Consider the following 22,657-nt stretch of genomic DNA (forward strand, 5'->3'; position numbering starts at 1 on the left):
TTATTATTATATGCTAGCAATAACTAGATAACAAACTTTAGCTATTATTATATGCTAGCAATAACTAGGTAACAAACTTTGGCTATTATTATATGCTAGCAATAACTAGATAACAAATTTTGGCTATTATTATATGCTAGCAATAACTAGATAACAAATTTTGGTTATTATTATATGTCTAGCAATGACTAGATAACAAATTTTGGCTATTATTATATGCTAGCAATAACTAGATAACAAATTTTGGTTATTATTATATGTCTAGCAATGACTAGATAACAAACTTTGGCTATTATTATATGCTAGCAATAACTAAATAACAAACTTTGGCTATTATTATATGCTAGCAATAACTAGATAACAAACTTTGGCTATTATTATATGCTAGCAATAACTAGATAACAACTTTGGCTATTATTATATGCTAGCAATAAATACATAACAAACTTTGGCTATTATTATATGCTAGCAATAACTAGATAACAAACTTTGGCTATTATTATATGCTAGCAATAATTAGATAACAAACTTTGGCTATTATTATATGCTAGCAATAACTAGATAACAAACCAACCGCTGAGCAAAGGTAACCAATATTTATTATAAAGGTAACATCATGTAGCAGTTTCGCTAGCTAAACACCTCGGCTTTACCAGACACTATCTTGGAGTCTGGGATGCTGATTTCCAGTTCAACCAATTAACAAACAGATAGAAAATAGACTTTCCACACTTTCCTTTTGTGGTTCCTATAATAATTTTAGAATGTAAAAATTAGTAGAATCTGTCAAAGTTATTTTCTATATGCAGTATTTGAATTGATATTTATGAATGTAACAACTTGTTCGAACAATATACTCAAGTGTTAGCTTTTTTTGTCAGTTTCCATAATCATCCAGTAGATGGAGTTAACTTCCTTTCATATACAGGACTCTATAGAAATTAAGCAACACACATGTGGACGCAAGAGTTAAAGGAACTGATGTCTACACATAAAAAAAAGGAAAAAATTCAACACATGCGTTTCAAATCGAAACCTCTTGTGGCGGTACTTGCGGGTTGGCGAATCCAAAATAAAATACAGTCGTTAGTAATGACAGTGGAGGAGAAGAAGAAAGGGGAAGGAAAGAGGGAAGTAGATAAGATGTGTTGGATAAAAGAACATGGCGACGATGATTAATATTATTATATAAAAAATCGTCCATCATTCGGTGGTAGTTGTTTGTGGTGGTACCTTTTCCAGGATTCTCCAACCACCTGTGATGGTTCTTGTTGATGAGATTACACGCCGGCAAAGCTGAAGTTGGAATCCCACTAGCAAAGACATAAGAAGATACACTCGAAGATTTATACATTCGCTGCTAACAAGCAAGAAAAGGTAACCTCTGCGGACAATAGATCTCTGAATGTTAAAAAAAAAAGTAAGAGAACCTGGAAGGGTGATTGGTGAGGCTGCTGTACTTTTTTTTTTCATGGTTTCTGTAAAGAAGGTTCAAGGGTATAGTTGGAAGATGATGATAGTAATGATGAAGCAGGAGTCCCAGGGACTTATAATGTCATGGAGGACTTTTTTTTTTCAAAGAAAAAGGAAAAAGGGGAGGTATTGTAGTGGTTAGAAAAAGTCGACAACATCTATCCAATGAGAAATCGAAATTCTTTTTTCGGCCCCCCGAAAGAAGAAGACAGAAAACATGTCCATGATAAAGTTTGCTGTTCGCTTTACATCTTCTTTCATCCCACACTGAAACCAGCAATTAATCTTGGAAAAAGAAAAGAACAGAAAAACAGGTAAAGATTATAAGGTAAAAAAGGTAAGGTAGAAAGAAAGAAAGAAAAAGAAAACCAGAAAAGATTGAGTTATTTCTTGAGGAGACCTGCTGACGTGTAAGGCAACATACAATGAAGCGGGTGGGGATTTTTTTTTTTTTTCGAAATAGAAAGAAATATGGAGGCACCATCTGGTGAGGAAATTGAGATGTCGAGAGTCTACATAATATGCTCTGTGGTGTGTTAAAGCGTAGAGTGAGGAATAGAGGAAAATATGAAATAAAGCCAAAGATTATATTTCTCTCTCTCTCTCTCTCTCTCTCTTATATCCTTTCATGCTATTTGGTTCATATGTGCGTGACCATAATATCAACGAAAATATTTGATATTGTCACATGCAGTGGCGTATTTAGAATTTTGTTACGGGAGGTGGCTATGCACAAAACAGTTAAGCAGAGTGCCCATTGCCACCTGAATTTGAGAATTAAATATATTGTAATCGATTGCCTACTAATTTACTAGAAAAAAAAACTAGAACTCGTATGTCGGTGGAGGATCTTACCCCGCCCCCTCCCCCCCCCAGGCAAATCTGAAATGACGCTCCTGCAAACACACGTTGAATATTTGTAATCTCATTTCAACTTAACTGATTTCATTTTAGAAAAAGTCGAAATATTTATTTTTATCTGTGTACGTTTTTACCTGAAAGAAAATGTTGAGACAAGTTGAAGCTGAAATATACTGATTGCAGTTTTAATGGCAAGAATTGCAGACTAGCGAATCTTATATGATATGATACACACAGAAATTTAGCAGTGATTCTTACCTTTTATTCTATTCATAGAAGGAATAGGAAGCATCGTCTTGGTGTACCTAATTTCCCGGCCTACTTATCCCCCCCCCTCTTGATTTTTTTAAATTCAAACATTTACCTTTCTGTATAACTAAACGATGTAAATATTCTTTTGCTATAATAACTGAAGTCCCGTTAAGTTGGTATCTGTGCACGTTGGTATGGAACCCACTTTCGGTTATCAGCTCCTCTTAGTTTTGGTGTTACTGACGACGGCCGACTTGAATCAAACTAACAACGGTCGAAAAGTATGATAGGAGAAAAGAAAGAAAGTAACAACTAAGAAAAAGAAACAGAAGAGTATAATGGACGAAAGAAAGAAAAAAGAATGTAGTTCTTACATGGAATGAAATTTGACAAATACATTATTATTTCTGAACAAAGAGCACAAGAAAATGGAAAGTCAATGAAATTCTTAGAAATCGTAAGAAGGGTTATTGTTATACGTAGAACGTAAAAAACTAACAATTTCGGGGGAGCTTGACCCGATAGCCCCTCTAAATACGCCAGTGGTCACATGTAATATCCTTATTAACGGTTCATACCACGAACTTGAGGTTTGTACAGAAACGTACTATAGGAACCACAATTATGTATGTAAGCTTAAATCCTATCACTAATTGAAGCGAGCGTTATCAAAGCCTCTACCATTTGACTCGATTGGCACTTGTGTGTATATCCATCTGTTCGTCTGTTTCACGTTAACTTGTAAAACGTAATTTAATGAAATTTGGTATACGTTTCCCTTCTACTTGCAGAAATAATTCTATTGCTTGGGGCTGCAAAATCCTCCTATGTTGCAAGTTTGCAGAAATACATACTGTTAGATTGATAGCTTGGCAGAACTTTGTATCATTAAAAATTAAGATATTGAAGATGTTACGATTGACCTGTGAGTTCATGTATGAACGTTTCCGATGAATCAAATCTTATAGGGTAAGTTATATTACAATTGATATTTACTGATATAATATGGGTAATTAAGTATTATGTTAATTATTTAAAGAGCCTGAGGAGGGAAGCAATCGGGGCAGTCGCCCAGGGCGCTGATAGCAAGAAGGCGCCGAACGAGCAAGAAGAAAGAAAAAGTATTTGAAATGAGTAAACGACGCTTCGCTCCGAAAAAGTATCGGTGCCCTATTAAATCAATATTGTTGTCGGTTTGCACAGAAATAGATTTGTTAATAGTTTTCTTCGTCGCTACGCTCGCAATTCAAACGTTTCATAAGTTATTACTAGAGCAACTCACGTTATGCTTTCTTTTTTGTTAATTAAGTTTTTTTTTTTCAAATTATACTTTATTATGCTTGTTAATTTCATTCATTGTTTTATATTAATCCTGTACAACGTATAATAAGCTTATTTACTATACATTAAATATTCTAGATATCTTGATCTATTTACTAATATTTTATGCAACCTCAATTTCTTTTATATTTAATGCATTTTACTTACTGCACTGTAAAGAGAGATGCTTAACTCGAGTCAGTTTTTTATCACTTGTGTGCGACTTAGAGGTGCATACAGAAAGGGAAAGTAAAAGATGCCACCAAAAGGTACAGAAAGTGCTCAAGTTCAAGAGGTACACATAACAATATAGTGTGGAATTCTTGTGTACTATTCATTGTTGGCGGAAAGTTTTCTTCTTCTTTTCCTTTTTTCTTTTCTGCACATCAAAGGATTACACCAAAACGTTTACAGAAATAAAAATAAGATTTTCATTGTTGCATTGTTATGTTCTCAATGATTTTGCAATGGAAATATTGGTTTTTAAAAATATTAATACAGTATGTTATACTTGCAGTTAAACAGATTTTCGAAGAATTGCTGTTAAATTACTGTTAAATTGTTATTTTAATTATGCTTTATGCTTTATTTTCTAAAATTTACAACGGTACGTTGTATATTCCGTTGTATATTCACTTGTATGTAAAATTCACTTGTAATTCCTAATATGTACTAACTATCAGAAGAAGAGAAAGAAATGTTTTTAAAATAACATGATTGACAATATATATAAAGATATTCAGATGTTCAAACAAAAATAATAATGAGATTGTCCATACGTGGTTGCAGGGCAACCAAATAATATATAAATAAATGGAATGAAATAAGGAACAGAGTGTTATTATTAATAGCTCAAATATAATATCAAAAAGAACCAGTGAATAGTGGGAATCATATATATATTATATGATCATATATTTTATCGTTGTAAATTATTCTAGACCCTTAGACAACCACAACCATGTTCAAGGTACCAACTATATATGTAAATTGCTGTTATGCTTTTGGATTGCTCTATTTATTACTTAAAGAAAGTTATTTTATATGATTTGTTAATGACGATGTGATAACCATGGCGCCATGTAATGACTTATAGTGTACGCTGGAGCATTTTCAAAATCAGAAACGGTCAAAGTCTGAAATACGTGCTCGGCGTTTTGATGATGAATTTTGTTAGTTAATCACGCTTTTCTACACAATCGGGTTAATCACGACGCGACGGTGAGAATGAAGGTATGAAACATGAGAAGGGTGAAGAGACACATGCAAGCTGCTGTTTGCGCTTGAATATGAAAAATAATGGTAAATAAGGGGAACAATAACATTTTCGAACATGAAGCAGTGGTAGAATAGGAGCTTAACGGGTCAAAAGTTAACGAATTTCATGTTTTTCAAAGACTGATGACTACCAGTGATTTTTTTCTTTTTATTCCATTGACATATGAAATGCTTCCAGTTTGTAGGAATTTATTAGGATCATTACTCCATCAATTACTTGCATTGTTAGGGTTTTTGTGCATACATATTATTTTTGTGTGATTTTTTATCTATCTATCTACATACAAAATATATACACACTTAATGTGTTTATGTAAATTAGTGTATTTTTAATATGTTAATTAATAAGAAGTAACCCTAAATTCAGAATTTTCGTTCATTAAGAAATTAAGTAATTACTATGATTTCAAACACATTTAGTAGCCAAACTATATTTTGGATTTTAAGTAGAAACATTAAACATATTCTTCATTTCCATCGATCAATATTAAGAAATTCATAAAGAAGGCTAATTCTGAATTTCCGTTACATTTCACTTTTTTTTAACCGTAAAAGAATCATAATTAAAATGCTATTTGTATGGTCACATATAGAATAAAATTATTAGTTTGCAATTATTAATGGAAATTGATGTTGTCATCCATTTACAATTATTAATGGAAATTGATGTTGTCATCCATTTACAATTATTAATGGAAATTGATGTTATCATCCATTTACAATTATTAATGGAAATTGATGTTGTCATCCATTTTGAACATTTTAAAAGCACATAGTTTCTAATGTATTGAAATTTCGTTTCTTATGGATAATATGAAACTTTGTAGAATAAATAGTAGTAAACTATTTATTCCATAACTGTTCTCCAAGTGGATTTGTATACATCCAAAGGTAGTTCTGTCAAGTTTAACAAAGTTCAAAATAAGCCTCTTGAAAACAGCTGAATGCACATAATGATCACTTTTGATTGTTGCAATGGTCTGTCTAAGCAGCTTGATAAAAATTCAGCGTAGCGTCAGCCGCTTCTCTTATTTGTATTAAAAAAGTGAAAGAAAAGCTTGGTAAGGTGAGTGCAGGGAACGCCGAATTCTAGTTCACCCCGGACTCCGAAATCTTTAGCTACGGCTCTGATTATTTATGTTCTCATTAATACTAAATTAGTTCGGCATACTTATTATTGGCAGACGAGGATATGGTGCAGGTTTACAATAGAAGTCCCACTAGAAATTTATTACATATATCTTGCCTTTTTTGATATATTGACTCGTAATAGTTTCAAACATTGTATTCGATAGATGATGTTGCATTCTTCGGTGCAGGTTAGCATTAGAAGGGAATAAGCGTTATAGTTATAAACATACCTATTTATGTAAATAAAAAAGAAGCAAAGAAAATAATTAAAGAAAAGATTATTCGTGCAAAAATTCGTACCAACCCGTGCTAAGTGGTCAAGATTTTAATATATTCTGGTTCAGGGCAGGGAAAACCTGTTGCATCCCTTCTAATTAATTTAAAATATGTAACTTAAAAAAAAATCATTTCTATAGTGCACGGCGTAACTACTTAACTAATGAACTTTATCACCCTGATTAGTGTTAATTCAATCTTTGGAACTACACATGAGTTAAAATCTGACAGAGGCAAATTACTATTAATATTACTAATCTGTAATAGTTTGGGCAATATGATATTGCCTTTATCACACTCATTAGCTGATGAAGAGACTAATACATAATAATAGTAGTAATAGTAGCATAATAAAAATAATAGTAATAGTAATTATTTGCTTTGGTCAGATGTTATTTTTGTTTAGGATTTCTCAATTATGGCAGAAAAGTTCATTTTTAGGATGACTCCCTTGTCACAAAGAAGGGTTATGGGTGGACATCCAGTTTTTTCAGTTGTAATTATGAGGTGTATTATGTTCTTTACGTTTGCTCGTCTCGTTTTGTAAAAGCATGTGAAAAATTTATAACCTGATTTTTTTTCCTTAATTTAATCTGGAAGTTATGAAAACTCTTCCGCGTCGCGTGAGCTCCTCAAAAAAAGTCATATAACATTTAAACCTTATTTATTGTTAGAGTTTATTGTGTAATGACTTGGGTGTCTTTAAAGGTTGATAAATCCTCTTTATTATGTTCGTACAATCACATTATCAATTTATAGTTACAAATTACGAAACACTAAAACAGTGTTTCAGATCTAAGACTACGGTGAATTGGTGTTGCTTACGAGATACTCGAGAAATTTCAATTTTAAAAATATACTATGTGTCTCGACTCTCGTCTTGTTTGCGAGAGGAGTACCGAGACGAGACGAGACGAGAAATGTCTCGTCTCGTAGACAACGCTACATGTGTCGCCAACATATCGATGGCTTTTGCGGTCAAAATTTTGCTACTTTCTAACACTAAAAATCTCCGCCATTGTCTTATGATGAATTGACTGAAAATTCTTTTCTTCATCGGAATCAAAGTAAGAAAATTACATAAAATGCACAGATTAAGTTACAGCCAGTGCTAAGATACACAAAAAAAAAAAAAATCATCTCCAAGTGACGCTATATTATATAGTACAAAAGATTGATTTTTTTTTTACTTCGATGCATTTTACTCTTGATTTGATGTTGTGTTTAATTAAAGTTTGTGTTTTGTTTTTTGAGTGGGCATTCTCCCCTGGAGGTACAATCATAAAAATTGATATTTGAAGCAATGAAGTAGTCCACAACACGCTAATGTCCTGCAAAAAATATTTGTTGCTTGTATGGGAGGAATAGAGGAGGAGCAAAATTTACCAATTTTATGAGTCTCAGATTTTTTTTATGTAAATTACATTTATTTTGAGGATGGTTCCGTATAAGACGAGATGTTTTCACCGAATTGGTCTAGAAGTCTGTTACCTCGTTGGAATCTATGATCCATAAGATTTCAAAGGATGTATGAGTCATGACTCTGTGATAATTAGGGAGGTTACTAGGGCGGACAACGAGAAAGTCTGCAACAGCCCTTCGAAATGATATACAGAGCTTTTTATCGTCCTGAAATTTTACCTCGCTTTATTGCAGCAATGGCCACCATTTTCTATATTATTCTCACGGTATATTGTCTACACATTAGCTTCATTTTGTCAGCGTACAGTGACTTTAAGGGTTGTTAGGGGTCCCTAAATTCTGTTTTCTTTTCTTCATATTTTTTAGATTTTTTTGTTTCTTCTTCTACAAATAGGGCAGGAATTGCAGAAGTGTTACCTCTTTGGGATCAGTGTTTCACAGACTTTCTAATGAGGCATAAATCACTACCCTGTGATAATTAGAGGGATCACTAGGGCCCCCAACTTGAAAGTCTACGATTTCGTTCAAATCCCTACCCTGTGTGTAAAGGTTAATATTTAGCCCATATTAAATTGATGATTAAACCTTAATTTTATTATTGTTTCTCACAATAGCACCCTGTATAATGCAAATACAGAAAACTGCAGATAAATATCGGTATTATTACTTATATGAAAAGAACGAAACTTAAAAAAAAAATCCTATTCACTCCAAAAGTTGTTGAGGTAAAGTACCATCTTTGGTATACTTTTAACACATATCCACTTTTGCTTACGGTTTAAAAACCCACGTTGCACATTTTCACCTTATATTCACGATGTGGTGGTGCGTTCTTCTGCATGAAGTTTGCTACTTTTTTTTCGTTCCCAGCACGATCATTACGAAAGCAATAAATTGATCCGGTAAGAGAGAGTGCACAGAAATAAAAAAGGAGAAAGAAAGTGAACGCTAAGGAGAAATAGAAGTAGAAAAAAAAACTATAGGGTAAAGCTCGTTATTTTGACCCGTTGGTTAGTATGAAACACTTTCTCATTTTTTCCCTCTCTTCTTTTCCAAAGGCCGTTGCAGTCGTGTTCAAGCCTGATTCATGTGACGACTTTCATAGAGTGTGCCTCTAGTATATTTTCTCTTTCTCTCTCTCTCTCTCTTCTGCAAGGGAGTTTGCTCAGCTCTATTTCCTACTTTTCACCCCCTCATCCAACCTGTATAACACACCCTACCACATATACCCATCCACCCTATTTCTCGGTTCTTGCACCAGTTTCCTACCCATCCTCTGCTCCCCTCCACCTCTCACTACCACAAAATTTCTTCTAGGGATGTTCGATCGGTCTTCTTGGTTCGTTCGCATGAACTCCATATCTTCTCACTCGCGTCGCGATAAATAAGAAAGCGCGGCGCCGTTGTGACAGGCCAATCTCCAGACTCGGATTCAGCTTTCGCACCACCGCACACACCCAGAACACAAAAATGGTTCTCGCAAAAGAACAAAAAAACTTGCAGAAAGAATTACTAACGTTAAAAAGGAACATATAAGCCTGGCTAGCATGAAAGTAATTCGTCCTATTGTGTACCATGCATGCCTGAATACAAATTACTATTCTAGTTCCCCCATCCCTTTGTCCTTAGTTTCTAACTTAGTTACGTACATGAATGCCCAGGTATATTGTCTCTTGGAACGCATATTTACATTTGCAGTTTCAACAAATTTCTCCTTCTCCGCATCGTGGACACACCACGATGAAATTTGTTACCCCATTTTCACATGAAACACCTATCTACCTTACTTGGCTAGTTTTGAGGATGTGACTACATTATCTTTAGATTTCTCTAGAATTTAAGAAGGAATGCTTTTTGGTGCTTTCCAGAATTTTCCAAAGTGAGAGCTAATTCTCAAATTTAATAAAAAGCCTATCCAATGAATTAGTTGAATATATTGGAATGAATAAACCAATTATGATGGTTTCTGCATAGTATATGCACAAAGTTTCAATGAGAGACCGTTGATCTTAATACAGTAGTTTAGATCTTAAATCTTACAAAACTTGAAATGGCATTACTATGAAGTTAATAGTTCTTTCTCGTCGATTGTATAGAAACAGAGACAATAATTTTATCATTTTAAAATGTGGGTCTGCGTCCACAGTACCAGGTCATATATTAATTTTTTTACTCCCCCCCCCCCCAACAAATTTATTAGTGTTCATTTTAACAATACGCTACATCTGGCAAGACTCTGTTTGTCGACTCAAGCGTAACCATTAGGAAAGCAGAACAAATAAGTTACTAATGCTCTCTAGTATTAGTTCTAGTAGACTAATGGTTACTAACTAATATTAATGCTCTCTGATCGTGTTTCGAGAAATACACAAAGTGTATTTTGTTGAGAGGTTTATCGGGATAGTATAGTGTTAGTTTCCATATTTAAAAAAAAAAGCCCTAACCCTCTAAGAAATGCATCCAAAGTTGGATGACATTCCTTGTTAATATGGTGCAGTTGCTAATTATTAAAATTATGATAAAAAATAATGCAGTTAATCATCAACTTACAACCACCCTAATTTAACGACCGGTTGGAAAGATTAGGGTAGGTGGTTCTTATACAGGGTGTCTCAAAAGTTCCCTGACATGGGGTAACTCTGTTATTATCAGAGTTACAACAAAATGTAAGAGGGGAAACCGTCTCCAAATATGATGTTTTCAATCTGAAGTGAAGGAACTTTTTTTCATAAATCTAACAAGCCGTTTGGGCTGTACACTCTTTTTGCGCCCAATGTTAAATGAAAATGCAACATTGCCATTTACCTGGACTCACAGCATAAGTGAATGAAGTTACTGTCTTTTACGCTAACGTGTCGATGGCCAGCTCCCCATCTCAAACATATCCCCATTCACCATACTCTTACCCTAGCGTAAAAGACAGTAACATCATTTACTTATGTTGTTGATCCCGGTAAATGGCAAAGTTGCATTTTCGTTTCACATTGGGCGCATAAAGAATGTACAGCCCAAACGGCTTGTCCAATAATAATAATAAAAAAAATCCTTCACTTCAGATTGAAAACGTCATATTTGGAGACGGTTTCCCCATCTTACATTTTGTTGTAACTCTGATAATAACAGAGTTACTCTATGCCAGGGAACTTTTGAGATACCCTAATCTTTCCAGGATGAGATCAAGGGAGGGCTAAACTAATAGTTTGCCGCTTTATCCACTGAAAAGCAGGATTGAAGCCCATTTTATCCAGTATATACCCCAGCGTCAAGGGGGGTTATAGCCCCTATAGCCCCTATGGAAAAATATATTGTAATATCCCATCTGATGTTGTAAACAAACAATTCCACATGCCAGTGTATACAAACACCACCACGTGGTTCGGCAAAAAGACTTCACACCAGATGGATCTACAATCATTTGCAGACTACAGCTTCTAGCCCTTCCCACGGAGCGGAAGACGACATCGGAGCAGCAGCGCCACCGCCACCCAAATAACCCTATAAATTGGAAGGACAAAGGCAATTCAGGTGGCCCTCCTATTGTCTGCTTCGGGACTTTAGGAGTAACCGAACCCCAGGGCCTCTAGTCTGCTTCGGGACTCACTACGCCTATCCTCTCTCCCAACTTAGGCTGCTCGGGGCTCTGACTGGGAATCCCAACCTCAGACACTTAAGCCTGCTTCGGGGCTCTGTTGGCCAATTAACCTACCCACTGCTTGCTTCGGAGCTTGGGCACCCAATTCCACTCCGCTTAGCCTGCATGGGGCTCTGCAGAGATCCTGTCTGCGACCTTACGGTCAAAGACCACCTATAATTAACCTTTGATATTAGAGAGATTAATTTGTACAATATTTGGTGAAAATACTTTCATAGAGAAATTTTATAATAAAATTGGTAGTGGGAGATGGATTCCGGACTCTCTTTTTATTAACACTCTACCTATACCTATATGGGACAAAGTTTTACAATATATACAGTATATATAATTAGAATAAATAAACAAGCAAGTAGCTGTTAATAGCGGCTATTGATCAGAATTATATTTTATACTGTACTGTTTAGAGGTTATATCACCTGGCAAACTTATGACCGGACAGTCACAACCAAAGTCTGTCGTAAGTAAATGGCTTAACTGAAATAATAATAAACGTGCTTCCCAAATTATTCCTCTTTGAGTTAAGAACTGTTAGATCTATACGTTTTGATAATACTTGCATAGTATATAATAATTTTTAAAAAAAATATTTTTTTGTAAGTCTTACATTCAATTTTTATAATTCGAAAACTTCGAAGCAATTATAAAATTACAACTTACATTTGAACTAATAAAGGCACAAGCTATAATTACTTTCTTAATGAAAATGCTATTTATATAACTGTCAAATACAGCGTTGTTGCGCACTTTAGTGTCTAAAACAATGGTTCTCAATCTCTTTTGATTTACGGCACACTTTACTGAACGTCTAGAACATCGCGACATAGTTGTTTGATATTATTATTATTAATAATAATAATAATAATAATAATAATAATAATAATAATAATAATAGAACTACGATTTGTTACGGTGTATTCCACTCCAGATTTCTTATTGGCTTTATTTGTATGCTTTTATGAGTTGTAACTAGAAAAAAGCTTCTTTCTTCTATCTTTTCTTAAAAAAAAGAAAAGAAAAAAGAAAGAAAGAAAGAAAGGAAAGAAAAAAAGTTTACACCACGGAAAACGTCATGTTACTCTAAAGATAGCACGTACTATAATTACATGTTTGTAACAGAAAATGAATGAAATATTTAACTTTTCCTGTTCTGCACTTTGAAGATGAAGGGTGATCAATATGTGTGAGCAGAAGCGCATCCAGAGAGGGGATCCACTGGGTCCGGGTCTCCCCTAGAACTCTTGTGATTTGTCTGCACCAGGGGCAGGTACACGCTAATTGAAGTTCAAGTCATCTATTACTTCACGATGTCAAATCAACACTGAAAATGTACCTTAGCGGGAATGGAACCGAAAATTACCCGCATGGAAATTATGCATTCTAATTATTTATACAACTCAAATATTACAAAATGTTTCCCTAGATCCAACATTCCAACATTCCCTAGATCATTTTAGTGGTGTCGACTGCTCTACAAATTTCATAACTGAAAAGGGGCCGCGGTGGCTCAGATGTCACCTCTGGTGCATGGGGTTCCTAGTTCGATCTCAGTTCGCGCCAAGTGAACTTTGTGGTGATCAAATACTGTGTGTGTGTGGGTTTTCCCGGGTTCTCCTGTTTCCTCACACTTTCTTCATTCTACCATTTCATCCATTTCTCATCATCATCGTCGTCTTCTTTAGCCTAGCCGGCATAAGCGCGTGACGTAAAACTTAAAAGTTTCATTTTCATTTTCCATAGCTGAAAAAAAACTCGAAGATTATCGTCGTAGAAATAAAAAAAAATATTCGTCATTATATTTTGTTCTATCCTAAGATAACCCAGCAAAGATTGTTACTGTATAATTTTTAAAAAAGGAATTTACAAGTATTGTAAATAAATTTCTTCATCTAGACTTCATAAATTGTTACACATAAGCATTTCCTTTCTTTGTTCAAAATATAGAGAATGATAATGAGTTACTTGATTACTTAACTTTTGAAATAATTTATTGATGGAAAAAATCTATATTCGGAATGGAAGTTACAGGTTTATAATTATTAAAATATTATTGCAGACACGAAGGAAAACGGAGATGAAAATATAGAACGAAGTTCTGAAAAGATGCACAATACGAAACTCTTACTAAAATGTGAGAGAAATTTCGTATTTTTCATTTTTCATTCAGAAGCGTTTGATCTGGTACCATATAGGTCATATTATATTATTTTTGAGAAATTCTCAATATCCTGTTTATATTAAAATAGCTATATAAAGTTTTGTGATTCCCATCCCCAATACTTTCCAAATCATTGAGTTTTACGTCCCACGGTTATGCCGGTTAGACTAAGGGAGACGGTGATGATGAGGAATGAATGAAATGGTGGAATGAAGAAAGTGGGAAAAACCCCGAGAAAACCCACGCACACGGTGTTTGTCCACCACAAAGTTCACTTGGCGGGAGCAGGGTTTGATCCTGGGACCCCAAACACCAGAGGTGAACGCTCAACCACTGAACCACCGCGGCCTCCCATACTTTCCAGCTTGGTAAATTTAATACTATTAACAGTTAAAAATAAGTGATGCTAATAACAGTTCAGTGATTTTTACTTCTCAAAGATTTCGTTCAAGGAATCAATCACTGTTTGACCGCCAACTGTACTAATTTATTGTAGCTGACAAGTCTTTTCTTCCTATCAATCGGATGTGGTCTCCAAACGGACGAAAATTGAGTTGAAATTCGCCAGCTGGAATAAACCGATATTAACAATAGGACTGTACGAATCTTTTGAAGAACGAAATAGCTAGCATTCGTCTTTTTATTTTTTTAAAAAAAACTACGGAACACAAAATTAAACTTTAGTACAGTGTGTTTAGTAAAGTTGTGCAACTCAAAGTTTAATTGCGTATCCCTTTTGAAGCAAGAACGATAGAGACCTGAAATTTAAAACAAATGTAAGCGTGTTCTATGTAGACATTTTCGAAATCATGACCAATGTTGGAAAAAATGAAATGAATTCTTTGAGTTTTACGTCCCACGCTTATGCCGGTTAGGCTAAGGAGACGGTGATGATGAGTAATGAATGAAATAATGGAATGAAGAAAGTGGGAGGAAACGGGAGAACCCCGAGAAACCCCACGCACACGGTGTTGACCAATGTTGGAATTGGTTACGTTTTGTGTAGTAACGAAAGGAAGTACCGAAAGTGTAAAATAAAAGAATATGTTCAAAATGAATAAAAATAAATATTTAGTTGTAGAAAACCGATTTCCTGTGGGTGAATCCCTGTGCATATGTGCAGTATGCATCAACATTTATCTATTGGTGTGAAAATGTGACAAAATTGATGCAGTGCTGCGATCTAAAAAGTCTTTTTAATACAAGTTCGTAAATTTTTTTAACAGAAATGCGGCCCCTGCCAACATTGTTGTCGTTACTGCAACAGGTGTGTTTTAGGTTAATTAATGATAAGTAATAAGAATTTGCACATAATTGATAACCTGAATTTTTATGCATAAATTTTGCCATAAAGAAAATAACTCACCTACAGCTGGTAACCGTGAAATCTTAGTGGAAAGAGAAGGACACTTTATAGCAAATGCTCGAAATGACTGCCGGGCTCTTGTGATAGAGATAGTTCAAAAGGAGTCAGGGAACATTTCCCCGATCGACAAGATTATATACACTAAATATTCATTTTTCATAATAAAAGTATCATTTGGAGATTCATGATGATCATTAATCCTCATTTCAACATTCCGAGAAAACTGTCAACTTTTAAGTATAGTTTCCCGGAAAGTAACCATGATTTCTGAAGAATAAGGAGTCTTAAGAGGCCTCATCCCGGCAAAATTAAAATACCGCTAATTTTACAGTAATTATGTGATATCTTCAAATAGATAAAAGGTAATCGAAATGTGGTACAAGAGCGCCCTAGACAATATCATTTCACATGAGATACCGTTATCACGACTCACTTATCTGCTTTTGATTTCGATCCATTTTGAAAATCGGCATTTATTTTCGCGTTTCTAAACAGCTGATAACGGAAAGCCGCTAAGTGACTTGTGATAACGGTACCTCACGCAAAATACTATTGTCTAGGGCGCTCTTGTTCCACATTTCAATTAGCTTTTATCTATTTGAAGATATCACATAATTACTGTAAAATTAGCGGTATTTTAATTTCGCCGGGATGAGGCCTCTTAAGGCAAATCTTTTGAAAACTCGACCAACAACATATAAGTAAATTTTATTTGAAGGTGACATTCTAATATTGGCGTGGTGGAACTGAAGGAAAGTTTCAAGTCAGAATAACGAGGCATTGAATGCGAACCCAGGACATCCTTACTGCAAAGCAAGGCACGTTATATTAACTAGTGGCTTACCTTTTATGACAATAATCATCTAATTGTAATAAGGCGAAAAAGAGTCTCTTGAAGAGGAAGAATTACATTATTTCCGTTATTTTACTCATATTGTTCATAGAATGCCCCTATGAACTAATTAACAGGCCCCATCACAGTGAAATTAAAATACCGCTAATTTTATAGTAATTATGTGATATCTCCAAATAGATAAAAGATAATCAAAAAGTGGAACAAGAGCTCGCTAGACAATATTATTTTAACATGAGATGCCGTTATCACGACTCACTTATCTGCTTTTGATTTCCAGCCATTTAGAATATCGGCATTTCTTTTCGCGTTTCTAAATGGCTGCAAACGGAAAGCTACTAGGTGACTCGTAATAACGGTAGCTCATGGAAAATAATATTGTCTAGCGCGCTCTTGTTCCACATTTCGATTATCCTTTATCTATTTGAAGATTTCACATAATTATTGTAAAATTAGCGGTATTTGAATTTCGCAGTGCCTCTTAAGAATTTCACTATACGTTAAGATATCGTACGAACAATGTAGATGAATTTTTAGTATCCTCAAAGAATATACAAGTGGGTATTTAAAAAAAAAAGTATAATCCCCATATTGGTAACATATTAATACACCCTCCACCTATTTCAGTGCACGAGTATTGAGTATGTTGTACGTGTGAGTCTAAAGAGAGTGCATCGTCGTATTCGGAGTAATCGCCTCGTTATAGAGCGAAAGCTGGAAAAAAGTAAACAAAAAACCTCTATCATGGGCCATTACTTCAGCTGTATATTGAAGAATGTAAAAAGAACGCCGTTAGTAGAAGACAAACGGAGAAGAGTTAAGGTTATACTTCCATGGGTGATATAGACTAACATTAAGATAGAGGGAAAGGGTGAAGGGGAAGAAAAGAGAACATTGGGCGGGCCAAAGGATCTCAGAAAAAACAAAATAAACCGTAAAATCTACAGAAGAAATAGAGAGAAAGTAAAAATGTTACATCAGTAAGTTCAGAAGCATCAAGGAGGAGGTATATGATCTTAGAAATTCTCCTATAGCTTCAAACTAGGAAAAAAAATAAAAGTAAAAACAAGAAGATATTCAGAATCCATAAGGAAGTTTTGTGCTCATGTAGTACCACACTTTACAAAATCCCATAAATTCTTGGTTTCGAAAAAAAAGGAAACAAAGAAAGCTCATCGAAAAACATCAACTCCGTTTAATATCCATTCTAGGATCTCTCTCTCTCTCTCTCTCTCTCTCTCTCTCTCTATATATATATATATATATATATATATATATATATATATATATATATATATATATATATAAACAGATAAGTGTATGTGCAAGGTAAAGTTGTATGCAGGCTATTTTAAATTTAAAATATGGGCTTTAATATTCGCGACTAAACCTCTTGGGCTCACATTTGCTCAACTTTTCCTTTAGTCGCTAAGTTCGTTCCCTAAAGCTGCACCTAAGTTGTCTTTCGCTTTAAATACATCTATTCTCCTCAACTTCTTTGAGCCAGGTCTTCCGTTTTCCTTTTTGGTTCATTCTTCCCTCTATCATCATCTCCCTCCTTACATTTTCATAGCTCCAAAATGGTCGTTTTTTGGCTTACTTTTGCTTACGTTCTGAAAAAGAAAAAAAAGAGAGACGGGAAGCAGCATAGGAGACGGTTTCCTCCTCTCTGTCTTGGATCAACCTGAGTCTTTTTTATTGATATACGTCGCATTTACACAGACACTAATGTCCCTGAAAGTCTTTCCGCGACGGATGTGAGGTGTCACTTTTTGGGAGAAGATATGTCCCCGGGATATCAACTCAGATCCTCTTGAAGTCGTTATCCTCTTTCGTTGGAAGCATCTTCAATATTTCTTATTGTCTTGAGCCCCTCTACAGGCATTTGCTCCTAACACTTTCTTCTTTCATCAAGAAAGAAAAAGAAAAGGGATGCTGCAATGGACTAAGTCTCCCCGCCCCCTCTTCACTGAAAAAAAAAACTCTTTTGCTTCTCTCATACTTTTCCATAATATATACAAAGTAAAGATAACGGGATGGTACGAAGGTCGTAACGATATATCTTGAAAGGTTTCTAGAGTTAACCAACGAGCCCACTAGCGTTCTTCCATGAAACCACATCCTATATACCCCCTCCTCCTTTCCTCTCAGAAACTCTGTAAGGCCCTCCCACGGGAGGAAACGAGCTTTAATTCTCAAAACGATATATGATCTTGTGTTTCCCTCGTGAATATATCACAGGTTTTCATTAAGATATAATTTATACTGTTAATTAAACACCCGTTTTAATTGGAGCTCCGTGTACACATCCACACAAGCTCCAGGGAGAAAGGTCTTTTTCCTTGGTGTTTCCAGGCTGCCGAGAGGAGGTAAGGATAAAGGGGAAACGATTTTGTTAGTTACTCCTGTAATTTGGTGAATGTACAGGGAGAGAGCAGAGAGAGAGAGAAAATTAAGAGGGGAGGGGGGCAAAGATTTATTTTCGGAGTTTTCCAAAGGAAAATGTTGTGGATTTCTGAAACTGTTTCTTTGGTGTTTTGCCAGCCTCCTATTGCAACACACAGCTATTTCAGTCCTATATCTAGAGCTAATAGAAATCACATTGTATTAGAACTAGGTCCATGGATTGTTGTTTGAGGGTGGAACAGGGCAAGCAATGTGCCAAGTTCCCCAAATTTTACTATGTATTAATTCCCAAATACGGTAATAAGAAACAAAGGGTCAAAATGAAAGGTCAGTGATTAGTGATTTGCGCATATTTTTTCTTTTTCTTTCTTTTTTTGTGCGTTTCACGTAAGAAATGGACAAGATTCCATAACGTACTATTTGGAGATACAAAATACAATGTAATTATTTTTCCAGAGTTGATTGTAAACTTAAATGCTATTATACTTTGAGTATTTGTTGATTTTTCTCTGGAGTGAGGAAATTAAGAGAATGCATTGCTTCACGAAATTCAAAAAGCAGTCGATATATGTCATCTTATTCCGTTTACAATACATATACACCACACTACATAAACTGGATTCGATCTGCCTTGTGCTCGAAATGGTTTCACGAAGACTATAGGAATTATCAAACATCAGACAGTTACACTATGTGATGTGTAATGTTCACTTATTATCGATGTGTATTAATGAAAGGAAATCCGAAAAAGTTTCAGTAAAATGTGTTATTAATTGAAGATTGTTGTCCAATGGCGGTTCTTGAGGGAAGTCACCAAGTGAAAAAACAAAATTTTATCACTTCAAAATAAGAGAAGATAATTTATTTCATGTTTTAATTTTTGTTTATAACAATTACGATATCAGGTAAGTGTTCTTCCCTTGGTTTACAGTGATAACAATTAATTTTTTACAGATATAAGTTCCCTCCAAAGTCGTCATCAATTTTGTCAACATTTTTCCGTTATATGAGTATTTATCACATAAAATCCGTGAATATTATCGGTTACAGCCAATAACTTCCGTTGTAACGAAAAAAAAAATAATTATAACTATGTATTTACTGGTATACTGCATTTCAAATGGAAAATTAGGGTGCCAAAAACGATTACGTACCTCAAATTGGAGTTAAGTTTATGATTATAAATATGCGCGGATACGGATATTGCGGGTATCCGCGTGGATATATTTTTAGTTCCTATCCGGATGGTGGATAAAAATGCGAAAATCCGTGAAAAGACAAAAATGTAATTGATCATTCTTGTAACAAAGTGTGATTACCCTTTCGGGATAATAACAAAACAACAAAACAAACCACTTGGCATGGCAGCCCTTTGTGGGCATAAGCCGCTCCAACGCCCACCAGAACAAAATTGAGTTTTGTTAATTATTATTTCCTTTTCTCTGCTTTAAAACCCTTTAATTAATATGTCGTGTTAATCTGATTTTTATGGCAGTTTTGTTAAATGGTTTATTACTGTATCTGGATTTTTTTTTTTAAATCTACGTTTCTCATTTTGATTCGAAGCAAATATATATCTTATGAGTTAGGAAGAATAAAGAAAAATAATTTTGTTCTAAAATTAATTGAAAGACATGGTATTATCACCTTCGCAATTTCCTTGTCAGATATCTACAGGCAATCTTAAATCAATAGACACATTTTCTATTAATTTCGTATTTTAGCTTCTTTGTCGCTAAGCGGTTAGCGTACGCCCCTTTGACCTGGAAGACCTGGGTTCGATTCCCGGCGGGAGCTCATGTGGTTCGGATTTCACGTTAATCAGTAGGTCCTGTCTCATGTAGTCTCGCTGCTGAAAGGGACAATCTAAATCAACTCAATGTCATATTTTTGTTTGCACGAATTTTACTACATTTATTCGATACAATTGACTTACAATAGGAAGAGCTAGTATTGAAATTATAAAGAAGGTATTTACGATTATTATTATTGGTAGAAACTATTTTTGGAATCATAATTATCATAGAACATATAAGTTTTATATACAAGGTACCCGGAAAGTTCCTAACTATTTCTGGGAAGAGCACTTGAATTCAAATGAAGTATTTATGATACCAAAAAAAGACAACTGTAAGTCAACAAAATTACAGCAGTTTGATATGACCAAACTTATATCCAAGCAGAGCTGCCATATCTCCGCGGTGCACCTGAACACACCCTGCAACATTGCTTGGGTAATTGTACGCACCGATGCCGAAACCTGATTTGTTTGTCTGAGATCACAACAGTCAGGAGTATAAGGTGAAGATTAGGGATTTGGCGCACCCGTGTGAACGCATTTCAGCATCAGTGCATACATTTACACCAGCAATGCTGCAGCGTGCGTTCATCAGGTGCTCAGGAGAGAGATGGCAACTCTGCTTGAATGTGGAGGGCGGTCATGTCGAACTGCTGTGGTTTCTTTCATGTTGTAAATACTTCATTTTAATTCAAGTGTTCCTTCCCGTAAATGATTATGGACTTTTCGGGCATCCTCTATATATTAGCTATTGAGGTACCATCTTCACTTTTAATTAACAGGAAGAAGCACAGTGTTTTCCATAATTTATAAATGAGGTAACACAAAATATAGCAACAATTTACGTTTTTATTTTATTTTATTTTATTTTATTTTATTTTACTATGCAGATGTGCCAACAAAGGTTACATACATTCCATTCCAGACACTTCTAATACATACATTACAATATTAAGTAAATATGGAGCAGACTTTTGGTCATCATTCCTCAACAACAGTGTTTTATCCAGACGTGTTAGGGGGACAATCGCCTCAAAAGTCTATATTCCCTTTCCCAAGTAAATTTTGAAGACATGGAAGTAGCATGTAGGCGGTAAATATAATTTCCCCACTAGAGCGGTAAATATAATTTCCCCACTAGAGCGGTAAATATAATTTTCCCACTAGAGCGGTAAATATAATTTCCCCACTAAAGCGGTAAATATAGTTTCCCCACTAGAGCGGTAAATATAATTTCCTGACCCGAAATAAAGAACAATGGGTAAAGCACTGCTCAACAATAAGGTCGATCCCTGGAACCTCAGCGCGAAATATTCTCTTTGATGACCTTTATTGGATGAAGTTGAGCTAAAATGGGAAGAAGAAATTAAATAACAAAGGAAGCAAAAATGGAACATATAGAGCTGTGTTCGCAACTAAATAATAATAATAATAATAAAAATAATAATAATAATAATAATAATAATAATAATAATAATAATAATAATAACAATAATAATAAAATTTTGATTCACACTATGATATTACAGTTCACTTCTATACTATAGGAATCTAATTAATATTCCGAGACGAGATGAAAGAAAAAATGATGTGAGAAGCGGTTTTTCAAAACTCGATAGAGCACGAAACATCTTTTTCACAACAATTGCATTTTTGTTATTATTGTATATACATAACCTTCATCAAGTTCTGATAAAACGTTCATGATGTAGCATTCTATACCTAGGTACACATGACACATTTCGATATCTGTCAATTCTGATTTCACAGCTCGATTGGTAGCATAAAAAGCATACCAGAAAAAATCATACCTCCGTTACTCAAAATTTTCTCTACCGTGTTTTGAAAAAACGGTCTTCATATTTTCTCGTCTCGTTTCGATTATCGTAAAGTTGTTTTTCATGTCGTCTCTATTCTCGACAAAGTTTTTTTTCATCTCTTTTTGAAATTTTGTTTTGTAAATTTATGTTTCAAACTTATGCTTTTATTTTTTATATTTCTTGGTTTAAATTTCGTTTGTAGAAGCTATCAGATTACTACATTTCTTATTGGAGTATATTGTGTAATGACTTGGGTATCTTTAAACGTTGGTAAATGCTCTTCATTGTGTTCGGACAAATCACTTTATCAATTTATAGTTTTTATACTATGAATCATGCAACACTAAATTAGTTTTTGAGGTCCAAGATTTGGGTGAACTAGTGTTGCACATGAGACTTATGAAAATTTCTCGAAGGAGCTCCTTCGTGGCTAAGCGGTTAGCGTACCCTCCTTTGGCGTAGAAGACCCGGATTCGATTCCCGGTAGGAGGTCGTGTGGTTTGGATTCCACATTAATCATTAGGTCCCGTCTCATATAGCCTTGCTGCTGAAAGGGACGTTAAAATCAATAAATCGTTTTCTAATCGAAGA

At 34.7% G+C, this 22,657-nt stretch overlaps 1 protein-coding gene across 15 annotated transcripts in view; it reads left to right on the top strand.

The window, feature by feature from the left end:
- The window catches only part of LOC145678866 (uncharacterized), a 459,736-nt gene that overhangs the window by 295,336 nt on the left and 141,743 nt on the right, over positions 1-22,657 (top strand). The window contains exon 5 of one of the 15 annotated variants that reach the window (XM_081749445.1): positions 3,378-3,555. The exons of the other annotated variants lie outside the window; for them this stretch is intronic. The gene's annotated coding sequence lies outside the window, so the exon portion shown is untranslated. The remainder of the gene's footprint in view (positions 1-3,377; positions 3,556-22,657) is intronic. 15 annotated transcript variants of the gene reach the window in all.

This window comes from Thermobia domestica, chromosome 2, assembly GCF_964235325.1.
Source record: "Thermobia domestica chromosome 2, izTheDome1.hap1.1, whole genome shotgun sequence".
NCBI lineage: Eukaryota > Metazoa > Arthropoda > Insecta > Zygentoma > Lepismatidae > Thermobia > Thermobia domestica.